At 39.1% G+C, this 13,656-nt stretch overlaps 1 long non-coding RNA gene across 1 annotated transcript in view; it reads right to left on the bottom strand.

The window, feature by feature from the left end:
- Positions 1-1,692: 1,692 nt before the first annotated feature.
- Positions 1,693-13,656, bottom strand: part of LOC104650976 (uncharacterized) — a 34,718-nt gene continuing 22,754 nt past the window's right edge. The window contains exon 5 of the long non-coding RNA XR_012517601.1: positions 1,693-10,096. This is a non-coding gene — a long non-coding RNA (uncharacterized LOC104650976). The remainder of the gene's footprint in view (positions 10,097-13,656) is intronic.

Below are 13,656 nucleotides of genomic sequence, written 5' to 3' on the forward strand. Positions count from 1 at the left end.
GAAGAGGAGCATTGTTTGAGCCCAGGAGATCAAGGCTAGCCTCAGCAACACAGCAAGATCTATCTCTATAAAGAGAACTATAACTGCTGCTAATTATAGTGAGGAATAACTATCATTATTAATATAAAGAATGATATGAGAACTGAAGAACTGATTAACTGTGTGAATATAGAATATGGACATTGCACTAGTTCATTCTCCCACTGCTATAAAGAAATAGCTGAGGTTGGGTGCTGTATAAACAAAAGAGGTTTAGTTGTCTCACTGCTCCAAAGGCTGTACAGGAAGCATGGCAGCCTCTGCTTCTGAGGAGGCCTCAGGGAGCTTTTACGAATGGCAGAAGGCAAAGTGGGAGCAGGAGCCTTACATGGCAGGAGCAGGAGGGAGGTGGTGGGGGGTGCTACACACTTTAAAATGACCAGATCTCATGAGCACTCACTCATTATCCCAAGAACAGCACCAAGGGGAAGATCTGCCCCCATAATCCAATTGCCTCCACCAGTCCCCACCTCCAACATTAGGGATTATGTTTGACATGAGATTAATTTGACATGAGATCTGGGCAGGGATGCAGATCCAAACCATATCAAACATGAAGATCAGTCACTCAGCCCTGAAAAGGGTAGGTAGAAGGTGGAATGGGCAGACAGGCGCACACACACACACACGGGAATGTGTGTGAACATATATACATACATACATATATATACATATATATATATATATATACACACATAATATATATGTAAGAATATCTATAATATTTTATATATATCTATATATAGATATTATGTATATGTGGCCTCCAGTATAGGGATGTGTGTATGTGGCATCTCCATAGACCATGGCAATCAAAACTCTTACTTCTTCAGCATATGTTCTAAGTTAAGAGCTTTCTCTGTCTCAATCCTTTTGAATTCTGTTAAGGAATTGGATTCACTGGCTAGAATTTAAAAATTCTTTGGTGTGTTCCAGTTGTGTAACCTCTTTCACCTCTTTTTTGATTCAAGTGAATCAGCATTTGAATTATTGCTAAAAGGAGACTAAGTGAGGATTGGGCATCCTGACAAGTGTGGACATGAAAGGGGTTGGGAAAGTATAAGGGAGTCAGGGTAAAATTTAATCATGGATAGAAACCGGGGTGGGAGGGGATTAAGGGCTGAGTGATGACAGGAAGTTTATTTCAATTGCAGGCTTTTACCATCTGAGACTCTGGGCTGGGAAGTAGCTCCCAGAGATCAATCAATCCATCCCTCTGCCTCTGGGCAGAACCACACCTAGGTAATTCCAGACAGATGAGATATACTTCCATTGGGATTACTCCACAACTGAGGCCTTACCAAAAAATACTCCTGTACTTGAATTACAAATGACTCATGAGCTTCAGAGTCATGACGTTGCTGTCATTTATAGCTTAATTAGTACCTTTCAAACCACATCATATTTTACTACATTTCTCATTGTCAGTTATAACTAATGGAAATAGCCCAAGCCATAAATAATTTTATTATTTAAAGTATTAAAAGGAATCAGCCAGACACACAATGTTGGTTTCACAAATTATAATAGTAAGATTTGTTTCAAACAGAGACAAACTGTATACAAATGCTCAAATGTTGAACTTAATCCATACTATTTAAAAATAAAAAAGAAATGAATCAGCTACATTTTTATTAGCAATTATTAGGAGTCCTAATGAATGGATTTATTTTTAAAATTAAAGTACATGAAAAATATTATAAGAAAAAGCAGAAGTTCTAGCATTATTGTTTATGCTAAAAATGCTTTATAAAGGAAACTAAGACAGCCAGCTTATCTATTTATTATCTATCAATCATCTATTCATCTATTTAATCTAACTTTCAATATACATTTATGTACATTTTTAAAATTCTAGGTCAACTATTGCTTTCGCTTTTTTTCTCCACAACCTCACTAACATTTGGCCTTATTTATTACTTAAAGAAACTTTGTTTTTTTTTATGAGCAGTTTTAGGTTTACAGAAAAATTGAGTAGAGAATACAGAATACAGAGAATTCTCATATACTCACTCCTTCTGACACTAACACTGTTAGCACCTTGGATTGACAACATTTCACTGTGTTTATAGTGGTATCTCATGTTGATGTTGATCATCTTTCATAGGCTTATTTTCTATATGTATACCTTCCTTGGTGAGGGGTCTGTTCAGATCTCTTGCCCATTTTCTAATCGGATTGTTTTCTTACTGACAACTGTGATATGTAGGGCTTTGGTGATACGGCCATAAGATACTGGGGGAAGAGATGCCTTCTATACTCCTGTTATTATGTCTGTCTTTTAGTCTTTTAGTATGCCTGTGCCTCCACATTGTGAACTGGATTGTGAACACATGCACATTCTCCGTCTCATTCCCTCACCTCTACCTTAGACGGGATAAGTGGTAAGAGAGGGCTGGAGTTTGGTGTTTCTCTTCCCTTTCCCCAAATCAGTTAGGTTCCAATAAAACCTCCATAGGATACCTATGGCAAAATGATTTCTCTTGACGGTAGGCCTTATCAAGAAAAGTAGAATGCCCTGGTGTATTTCAAAATGGCTACTTTTCCCTTTCTCTTGCTGAAAGCAGAAGGGGATTTTTCTCAGATCTTCACTGTGAGACCCTCATAAGGTTTCTGGAGTTAAAACTCCATAAAAGTTTGCAACCCCCAGAAGACTGGCCCCTTTTAGAGATTTTAACTCTCAGACTTGTCAACACTGAGCTCCAGCAATTTGTCAATTATAGTTAAGGTTTTCCTTCCCCGTATTTGTTCCCTCAAACGTTTCTACTCAGGTAAGTTGTGATTCTTCATATCTTCCTGCCATTTCAATTTAGGGGATACTGGTTTGCCCTGTGAGCTCAATTCTGGCAGATCTAAGAAAAGTTGTCTATTTTCAGTAGGTACAGCTTTCTTTCTTCTTGTGAGGATTGCAGTGATGCCTTCTAAACTTCTTACATGCTTGACTGGAAACCAAAAGTCACTGAAATATTTGTTTTTAATGTTTATGACAGAAATTCAACTTGGTCTTCCATTGGACTTATTAATAGTCTCCCACCAATATTTGCTGTTTTCATTCATTACAAAGCCTTTAAATCATGGTATTTTCTTGTCAATAATAATTATTTTGTTCTTAAATTACTGTTAAGTAAGTTTCATAAAGAAAATACTATTATTGTCATTGGTGTGCATTTTTGTCAATTAATATTGTTGAAATATTTTAATAATGTTAGGCCTCATGTTATCTCAAGAAGATATAAATTCTGAGTATTTTTTAATATTTTCAGAGTTACATTAAATGTATCTGTGCTATGCTATAAATTTATTTAGGGTTGTAGAAACTCTCAAACCGCAAATAAAACTAAAACAAACACTAACAAACCTAAATTAGTGAATTTGTAAATTTATAGTAAAATCATAATCATGATGTAGTGAGAAACGAGAGTGTAAAAATATATTAATTTCCTGTTTTTTTTTTTTAATTTTTGTAATTGATCACTTAGATTGCCGTAGTTGCTAACTGAATTATATTTAAAAATATACACACTTAGGTCAGGAGAAGCTGTGAACTATGTAGATGATGATATAATCATCCACCTTGTTTTCTTTTTCTGAGTGATTTGTCAATTTCAGCAATCATATTTTTTGTCTAATTGTAGTCTGTATATCACCACTTCCTCTTCAAACACCATGTTTCTGTCTGCTGGAATTTCACACCTCTACACTCACTTACTCACTTCGCCACTGAGGATAATAAATTTGATGTAGAGCTTAAGGTTATTTTCCCTTCTGGTTTGTCTTTCCATTTGTAACAAAAAAGAAATAATAACCTTTTTTAAAAATTTTAAAATCTACTTATTCCTTATAAATGAGAAAAAAAAAAGGAATTCTACCTCTGTTTCTTGCTCCCTACTTTTCTGTCATTGATAATTCACTTTTAAATACCTGCTGAGGTAAAAAAACACTTTTTCTCAAAACGGCTAACTTACAAAGCATTTCTTAAAATAATTGCAAGATACTACACTCATGTTCATATAAAGCAATCACTTCCATATTTAAGTTATAGGTGTAAGGCTAGAACTTAAAACATTACAGAGGTACTTCAGATGGATTTGTAGTTTGATAGAAAATATTTAAATATATATTTAAAAAGTTGATGATGGTGTCTTGAAACTCATAACTTCCATTAAGTGTCATGTGGAACAAATTAACAAAGAGCTGCATATATGTAGCAGCTGAAATTGTAGAAATATGTACCTGATATGATAAGAGAAAAGATCCTGCCTTCTCATACAGAAGGCATTGAGAATCAGTGGGCGTATCCTCAGCTGAAAACAAATTCATGCTCTATAATTAACAAAAATATACATTTTTTACAGTTTAAGAAAGAGCAGTTAACACATCTATGTAATTTTATTACTGTTGAAGTAAAATCTATGTGATTGTATTACTGGTGAAAGTGAGACTGTAAGTTTTGCTATGGCAGGAAGTGGCATACATAAATTATTGATTGTGAAATACAACTGTAGTGCACAGATCACTTTGGTTCATGGGAGTTCAAAGGGTTTACTTCAAAAGAAAACTTCATTCTTGGCATGACCAAGTCTTTATATGAAGACAAATTCAACCAAAGGCATTTGACAATGCTAACCTTAAGTTATTTGGTTCCAAGCTGACTAAATTGTAAGTCAAATCTACCCAGGAGCTATGCTTTGGACTTTTAGAGAAACAAAAGTATTCTGTCTACCTTGTTGATGGTATTTTTGGGGGGCCTGATCCACACACACACACCAAGCACTCTATAGCTCATACACTTGAGTCACAGTTCTCCCTGTTCCTCAGTCACCATGTAGGTTACCTGATTCTCCTATCTTTGCTATGCTTATATTCGAGCAGCTGCTGTGCCAATCTCATTTTTCATGCTTTGATGATAATAGCAATAAAAGTAAATGATTAATTAATTCTCACTACATGCCAGTTTCCTAAGTGCTTATATGTATTAACTCTTTTAATCCTAAAAAGGAAACCCTGGCCAGACGCAGTGGCTCACACCTGTAATCCCAGCACTTTGGGAGGCCGAGGGGGGTGGATCATCTGACATCAGGAGCTCACAACCAGCCTGGGCAACATGGTGAAACCTCGTCTCTGCTAAAGACAAAAAATTATCCAGGCATGGTGGTGGGTGCCTGTAATTCCAGGTACTCAGGAGGCTGAGGCAGGAGAATCACTTGAACTCAGTGGGTGGAGGTTGCAGTGAGCCGAGATCCGGCCATTGCACTCCAGCTTGGGCAACAAGAGCAAAACTCCGTCTCAAAAAAAAAAAAAAAAAAAAAAAAAAACCGAAACCCTATTAGACAAATAGTATTATCATCACTCTTTTACCAATGAGCAACCATCTGAGGCAGGTTCTATTATTTACCCCCATTATACAGATATAGGTACTCCTAGTACCCCGATAAGCACATTATAGCACAGGCAGGTTAAGTAAGTTTCACAAAAGTTACACAGATTGATAAGTAACAAAAGTAGGGTTTGAACCCAGGCATTGTCTCCTAAGCTTCTGCTCTAACTTCTACATGATGGAGCCTCAATCTTGCTCCTGGCTTTTGAACGTTGTTGGTTCCTGGTCTTCATGGGTTTGAATTTCAGCTTCTCTGATGAACTTGGCTTGGTTCTTGGTATTCTCTTCCTATTTGAAGTCCATTAAAAATTATCCTCTTGAAAAATGCAAGTGTAACTTCTCTTCAGTGATGCAGTCAATGACGTGTACAAATGTGTGTGCATGTGTGTACGCACATGCCTGTACATGACTACATGTGCGTAAGTGTAAGAGGGGTATAGGAGGGGTATGGGATTTCAGAAAGCTACCTTTTGCAAATATCAGGAGCTCTAATAAACTGTTTATTAGTATAAGAGTGTCAAAGTACTTCTGATTGCTATAGTTTGAATATTTGCCCCCCTTAACTAAGGTTGAAATTTAATCCCCAATGTGGCAGGATTAAGAAGTGGGGCCTTTAAGGGGTGATTGTATCATGAGGGCTCTGCTATCATGAGTAGATTAATGGATTAATAGGTTATCTTGGGAGATGAACTGGTGGCTTTATAAGAAGAGGAAGAAAGACTTGAGTTAGCACGAGTACGCTCCGCCTTCCCATCATGTGCTGCCTTTTACCATCTGGGGACTCTGCAAAGAGCCCCCACCCCAAAGAAGACCCTCATCAGATGCAGCCCCTGGACCTTGGACCTAGCCACAATAACCATAAATAATAAATTCCTTTTTTTTTTCTTTTTTTTTGAGATGGAGTCTCAGTCTGTCACCCAGACTGGAGTGCAGTGGTACAATCTCGGCTCACTGCAATCTCTGCTGCCTGGGTTTAAGCAATTCTCCTGCCTCAGCCTCCAGAGTAGCTGGGTTTACAGGCCCCTGTCACCATGCCCAGCTAATTTTTGCAGTTTTAGTAGAGACGGGGTTTCACCATCTTGGCCAGGCTGATCTTGAACTCCTGACATCATGTTCTACCCACCTTGGCCTCCCTAAGGGCTAGGATTACAGGTGTGAGCCACTGCACCTGGCCTTATAAATTCCTTTTCTTTATAAATTACCTAGATTCAGAGATTCTGTTACTGGCAACAGAAAACAACTAAGATACCACATCTTTCTTAGCCCAGCTTCAACCACAAAAAGAGCTTAACATTGTCTTAATGGTGTTTTCTTCTGAAAGCAAATAAAGCTGTTGATTTCACCGGGCACTTGCATGGACCACTTGATATGTGTGCAGTTGAGAATTAAGCATAAACTCTGGGAGAAAATTCTGTACTAGTGTGCCATGGTTGAATATTTCTGTTCCCTCCAACATTCATGTTGAGACATAATTGTCAAGGTGATAGTATTAAGAGGTGGAGTCTTTAGAAGGTGATTAATTCATGAATGAGATTAGTGACCTTATAAAAGAAGTGCAGGAGGCATACATCCCTTTGGCCCTCATATCTCTTCCCCACTTGAGGACGCGGCAGCTAGGTGCTACCTTGGAAGCAGAGACCAGGCTCTTACCAGACACCAAACTGTTGGCACCTTGACCATAGAATTTTAGAATTTTCTCCAGAACTGTGAGAAATAAATTTCTGTTTTTCATTAATTACCCAGTCTCTGGTATTGTGTTAAGGCAGTAGGATCGAACTAAGGCATAGTAGAAAAATTATTTAAGGCTCTATGAGCAGTTAAATAAAAGTGTGCAAATAGAGAATTTGGGTACTATTATCCAACTTTAAAATTTGCATTGTTTTATATGGTTTTAATTTTCAGTTTTAGTTGCAATTAATTACCCAATCGGACATCTTTGAGTTCAAATCTAGGTAAGCATGATAGCATAAAGAATTAAAAAATCACATGAAAACCTGTACCAAAATCTACAGATACAGCATACTATCTCTATCAAACTATTTTATGTTCAGGTGAAAATAGAATAAAGGAAGCCAAGTGATGGTGTTTCAGATTAATGTAAATAACAAAATCAAGATGGCTCACTAGCATTTATAAAATGTTTCAAAGATGTTTCAAAGCTGAAATAGACATGCAGAGAAATATGAGTTTGCATTGGAATAAGATAATTAAAACATTGTAATTGAGGTATTTTGAGCACTTAATATCTTCAAAGCACTCTTCTCAGGGCTGAATATTTCTCAATTAATTTAGTCTTTCTAACAGGTCTATGAAATAGATTTGATTAGCCCCATGTTAAAGAAGAGACAATGTGCTGAAGATCACACTGCTTGGAGGTGGGAGTCAGGATTTAAATCCTTGCTTTTAGTCACTGTAGTTCCAGTTTTCATTTCTAAAAAGTAACAGCATTGATGCTGGGGGAATGATTTTTTCTTCATGCTCTGTGTTTCCATAAAGTGGAGAGAATATGAAAGCCTGGGGGAAGCACATTCAGCTTAACTGTGCCTTCACTCACCCTTCCCAGGGTGGAAAAATGACTTTGCTTCCTAGTGAGTCAAACAAGAGGAACTCAGTGCCCTCAGCTCAGCCCCTCCAGGGTCATTCCTTTTCAAAAACTCTCCACAGGGCATTTTTCTTCTCTGCCTTTCCGTGCAGTAAGTGCTTCTACCATGAGGGAGGCCTTAAGCTGTCCAATGTTCTTACTGGTGATTGATGTGGGATGGAAATTGCGGTCCACCTAAAGCCATTGATGGGGGATAGAAATGGCAGCCCACCTAAAGCTGTATTCTTCAATCAGCATGATTATTGACATTGTCCTTTTCATATGCTTACGCACTATTTCTGTTTCTCAAATAGCTCCAAACTTGGGAGAAAAAGAAAGGGTCCTTCAATTTCGTGTGTTCTTGCCTTAGTGCTCCTGTTCTTGGCCATCCTTATTCTTCTGCACAGATATTCCAGGTTTTACAGCTGTAAGGTCAAATATGTGTGGTGGGTTAGAGAAAACGTGCACAGAAGCTCATTTGACCTGTTTTCTCTACCCTAGCTCAGGTAGGAGTACCGAATGATTCAGCTTAGCTTGACAGAAATCTCCACTGGACTAGAACCCATACCAGTAATTCTCAGGGTAGTCATTTTCCAGGTGAATTCTGTAAAGTCTATTTCCTTGGAGAGCTCAAGTTTAGGGCAGGACAGGGAGGGTCCAGTCAGCTCTCTCTTTCTCCGGAGATAGAGAATAAAGGAAACGGGTTAAGAGCTTGGTCTTCAGCAGCAGCTCCATGTTTAAATCCTGGTTCTGCCACAGTTGAGGCTTAGGTTTATTGGGCTAACCACCACTGTTTCTTTCAGGATGCATATTTGTATTGTATAAATTCAATGGCATGAACACAGAGGAATGAGAAGATCAGTTTTATTTATAGTAACAGTTTAATGAAGGACGTGACTGACTTATGCATCGGGGAAGTAATTTGCAATTATCCTGCCTTCACTTGAGTTGAAGACTCCTTCTTTCCTTCCCAATTAAGTCAAAGCAACCTGCCAGCATGACCAGGGGAGGAAGTCAGAGCAAGAGAGGAGACTAAGGAGCTAACCAGGGTCAGACTGTGTCTGGTGGGCCCAGTATAGGAAGACAGAAAGCAACTGGTGAGTGCAACCAGCATGGGGAACACGCAAGGTTCCCAGAGGATAATTCAGTGCAAGTACATTGTCTCTCACTGTTTCCTTTAAATCTCTTCAGTGGAAGGAAGCTCTTCCTCTGTCCGAGATGGAAATTCAGGGATTAAAAACTTAGGCAGGTGCATGCCTTTTATGCTCACTGTTATTTTATGTAATCAAAGATCCAATGGCTTCCTTAAGTGGCAAACGGTCTTGATTTGGTAATGAGACAGCCATTATCTTTTTTTTTTTTTTTTTTTGAGTTGGAGTCTTGCTCTTGTCACCCAGGCTGGAGTGCAGTGGTGCGAGCTTGTCTCACTGCAACCTCCACCTCCTGGATTCAAGCGATTCTCCTGCCTCAACCTCCTGAGTAGCTGGGATTACAAGTGCCCGTCACCATGCCCTGCTAATTGTTGTACTTTTAGTAGAGATGGGGTTTCACCATGTTGGCCAGACCGCCATTACTTTTAATGGCAAAAAATCGCAGTTACTTTTGCACCAACCTAATTACAATTGCTCAATATAACATGTTAATTTATAATCCAATATTTATTGAAGGGAAAGATTTTCACTTTACCTATCCTGGGCTGGTAACCTTTTCCAAAAGCTAAGCATCTTTTCTCTTTGCTGCTCACCTCCTCACCACTCCTTGGTTACTATTGTGAATGGTTTCAAGATGAACACTGCTGGAGGAGTCAAGGGGAGAGATAAGAGGTAAAGAAGGTTCTTATGTAACTGATAATGTGAACATGGCTTCATGCTCTGAGGTCTTGGCAGATTTTCAAACCTGTCTCTGTTTCTGAGCATTTCCACTGGAGGAGTCAACCGTACTTTCTATGACACAGATGTTGTAATCTTAGTCCTCTGGACTCCCATCGGCCTCTAATTCATGATGGTCCTTTTACACCATGTCTCACTGTTGGTCCTATCATTTTTTAAGGTGGCCTTTGTAGGGAGTGTCAGGTGGTTCTGTTCTTTCATGGTCCATTTCTAGACAATAAGAAAAATTCATGAATTATTGTAGAATTGTAGCTAACACAAACATGCCAAACACTTTCTGTCCTGCAGTTTACAGCTAGTAGCTGCAGATTCTTGCCTTTAAAGTGTTTTGGCTTTTGTCAGGCATATGTCTATGATATACCACCAAACTCCTGGCTGGATTACAGCTTATGTCTTGAAATGAGGGACAATGAGTTGAATTGGAAGATGGACTCACAGCACTCTACCAATTACCCAATAATTTCTTTGAGAAGGAAAAAAGATCTGTTCTGATCATCACCACCTTGGTCATCTTATACATTTGGTGTATGAGATGTACATTTGATATTCTCACTGCTCTCTGTCACCTACTTTGAATTACTTAAAAGCATGCCTTTCTTAGCCTTTCTGTTGTTGGCTTAGTTCAGTTGAACATGAGTTTCATGAGCTTGTTCCATTTGTGAGCAGAAAAAAAAAGAGAGAGAGAGAGAGAAATAAGGCATTGTTTTTCTTTGGAAGCCCCTGTGGCTCTAAGAACAAATGTGATTTCCGTCTCCTTATCCCAAATGGAGGAGATGGTAAAGGCTGAAGAAGAAGGAAGCTTCCTTATCACCACTTCTGGGCTGGGAATCCTTCCTAAATAGAAAAATGCCAAAAGGAAAAGGCACAAATCAGCTGGGGAGACTGATGGTTTTCTAGCCAGTAGTTCTTTCTTCTTTCTAAAAGACTTGATTTTGAAGGGGGTAGCAAAAAGCCCAGTTTAGAAAATAAACAAACATGCAAATAAACCAACTTGCATTTCTTAGACTTATTTGCACCATGGGTCAATGAAATCCACCTTGCACTTGTTGACTTGGATTTCTGAAAAAAACTACCTAAGAGCCTATTCAGCCACTGGCACTTTCCTCTTCCCTCCTTCCAGCCTGCCACTAACTGGCCACTGGGGTTGGAGCAGCCATCTTGCAACAATAATTTAACAACCGGAAGAATCACGGGGCCTTTCAGTTGAGGTTCCTGAGTTTTAAATACCTGTTTCCAGACTTCTTGTTACAAGAAAAAAATGTCAACCCTTATTTGTTTAAGTATTTTTTTGGTCTGTTTTATAGCCAAATTTTATGCTTAAATTATGTAGTAGCTGTGAGACTTTTGGCAGGTTACATAATATATGTCGACCTCAGTTTCCTAATTTGTAAAATGGAAATGTTACCAAACCCATTTCAGAAATATTTTGAAGATTAAAAAATGTGTGGAGAGTATTAAGCATAGTTCCTGGTGTACTGTAGTGAATAAATATAAGATCACTACTTCTCTCCATGAATATTTCTTCAAGCCAATTTAGATTCTAACTCAGGAAAATATAGGCTGTGGATGAGGAGAGTGGAATATACTTTTTTAAAAAAAAAATCACTGCAACTACATTAGAGTTTTTTTTTTTTTAATTAACTCTTATTTGTAAAATTTGAGGAAAAAAATGAAGATATATCCAGGTAAGTCAGCCAAATCCATTCCACATTATTCTGTATAACAAAAGCAGATTATTTGGATGAAAGAAGCTTATATCTTAAATTTTAAAAATTATGAGGGTTATTTGAATCCATTCTATTCAAGATTTCATCATTATAATATTTACTTTTGTAATTGCAGATGTGATATAAAATTATAATATTTCTAACTGAAAATCTCATCTTGCAGCAAATGTACACTGCTGCCACAGGTGGTAACTCCCTTGGCTGTGGCCATATAAGTTAACATATATGCATGTGGATGTGTGTATATCCATGAATACACGCCTATAAATTCTTGGGCTGAAATGAGATCCATTGTCTATTAAAACTTAAAACATGGTACTTCTGAAACAAAGCCCTAAAATCAAGTGAAGACAATGACTTGTTATTAACTCTCGTGGTCATCAATTAACAGCTCAAGCAAATGCCAGCTTTCTCCCAAAATTTAATCTTTCTTTTCTCCTTCCTTCCTTCCTTCTTTTCTTTTTCTCTTTGTTTCTTTTTTCTTTCTTCTTTCTTTCTTCTTTCTTTTCTCTCTCTTCCCCACTTTCTCTCCCTCTTTCTTTCCTTCTCTCTCTCTCCCCTCCTCCCTCCCTCTCTCCCTTCCTCCTTCCCTTCCTCCTTCCTTCACTCCCTTCCTCCTTCTCTTCCTCCCTCCCTCCTTCCTTCCTTTCTCCCTTCCTCCCTCCCTCCCTTCCTCCCTCCCTTCCTCCCTCCCTCTCTCTCTCCCTTCCTCCTTCCCTTCCTCCTTCCTTCACTCCCTTCCTCCCTCTCTTCCTCCCTCCCTCCTTCCTCCCTTCCTCCCTCCCTCCCTCCCTTCCTCCCTCCCTCTCTCCCTCCCTTCCTCCTTCCCTTCCTCCTTCCTTCACTCCCTCCCTCCTTCTCTTCCTCCCTCCCTCCTTCCTTCCTTTCTCCCTTCCTCCCTTCCTCCCTCCCTCCCTTCCTCCCTCCCTCTCTCCCTCCCTTCCTCCTTCCCTTCCTCCTTCCTTCACTCCCTTCCTCCCTCTCTTCCTCCCTCCCTCCTCCCCTCCTCCCTCCCTCCCTCCCTTCCTCCCTTCCTTCTTTCTTTCAACTTTGCTTGGTTTCAGATTCCTCCAAAAGTTCTGCCATGAAACATTCATGTCTATGGCTTAATATTTTATACTATCTTGTTGTCAAACACTTTCTAGAGCTTACTTCTACAGAGTTCCCTCTTCCTAAGTACTGCCTTTAGCTTTGATCCTCATGTTGCTAGGCAATTGCTGTCCATAATTGAAAAAGGTTATAGTGAAAAAGATTATGGGCCATGGTTAAGAAATTGTAAAAGTTTCTGTAATGTCTTCTTTTTTCTCTTTAGGCCTACCAAGGTATGTAGATACTTGATTCTTCCATAACATGTAAAAACAAATGGTCATAAATAAGCTGTTAAATCTTTTCATCAATGTAATTTTTTTTTTTTTTTTTTTTTTTTTTTTGAGACGGAGTTTCGGTCTTGTTACCCAGGCTGGAGTGCAATGGCGCCATCTCGGCTCACCACAACCTCCGCCTCCTGGGTTCAGGCAATTCTCCTGCCTCAGCCCCCTGAGTAGCTGGGATTACAGGCACGCGCCACCATGCCCAGCTAATTTTTTGTATTTTTAGTAGAGACGGGGTTTCACCGTGTTGACCAGGACGGTCTTGATCTCTTGACCTCGTGATCCACCCCCCTCGGCCTCCCAAAGTGCTGGGATTACAGGCTTGGGCCACCGTGCCTGGCCCATCAATGTAATTCTTAAGGTCTTTATAATAGAAACTTAAATTTTCCATTGGCACCTAAGGTATCATATAAATCATGGTATCTAATTCTAGAGATCTCAGACTGGACTTAGAAAGGCCTTGGCAGAACCCATGTCATGGATGTGCAGTCTCACACAAGGCCCTGCTCTGGGCTTTAGTCTAATGCTCTGCTGTCATCATCTTGAAATTTTTAATTTGTGAACAAGGGCTCAGCATTTTCATCTTGCACTGGGTCTTGCAAATTATGTTGCTGGCCCTGGACTCAGTTTTTGACTACTTCTATTAAGTTGGAACCATAACTCCTCTTATGAT

The sequence above is a fragment of the Saimiri boliviensis genome, chromosome 5, assembly GCF_048565385.1.
Source record: "Saimiri boliviensis isolate mSaiBol1 chromosome 5, mSaiBol1.pri, whole genome shotgun sequence".
NCBI classification, from domain to species: domain Eukaryota; kingdom Metazoa; phylum Chordata; class Mammalia; order Primates; family Cebidae; genus Saimiri; species Saimiri boliviensis.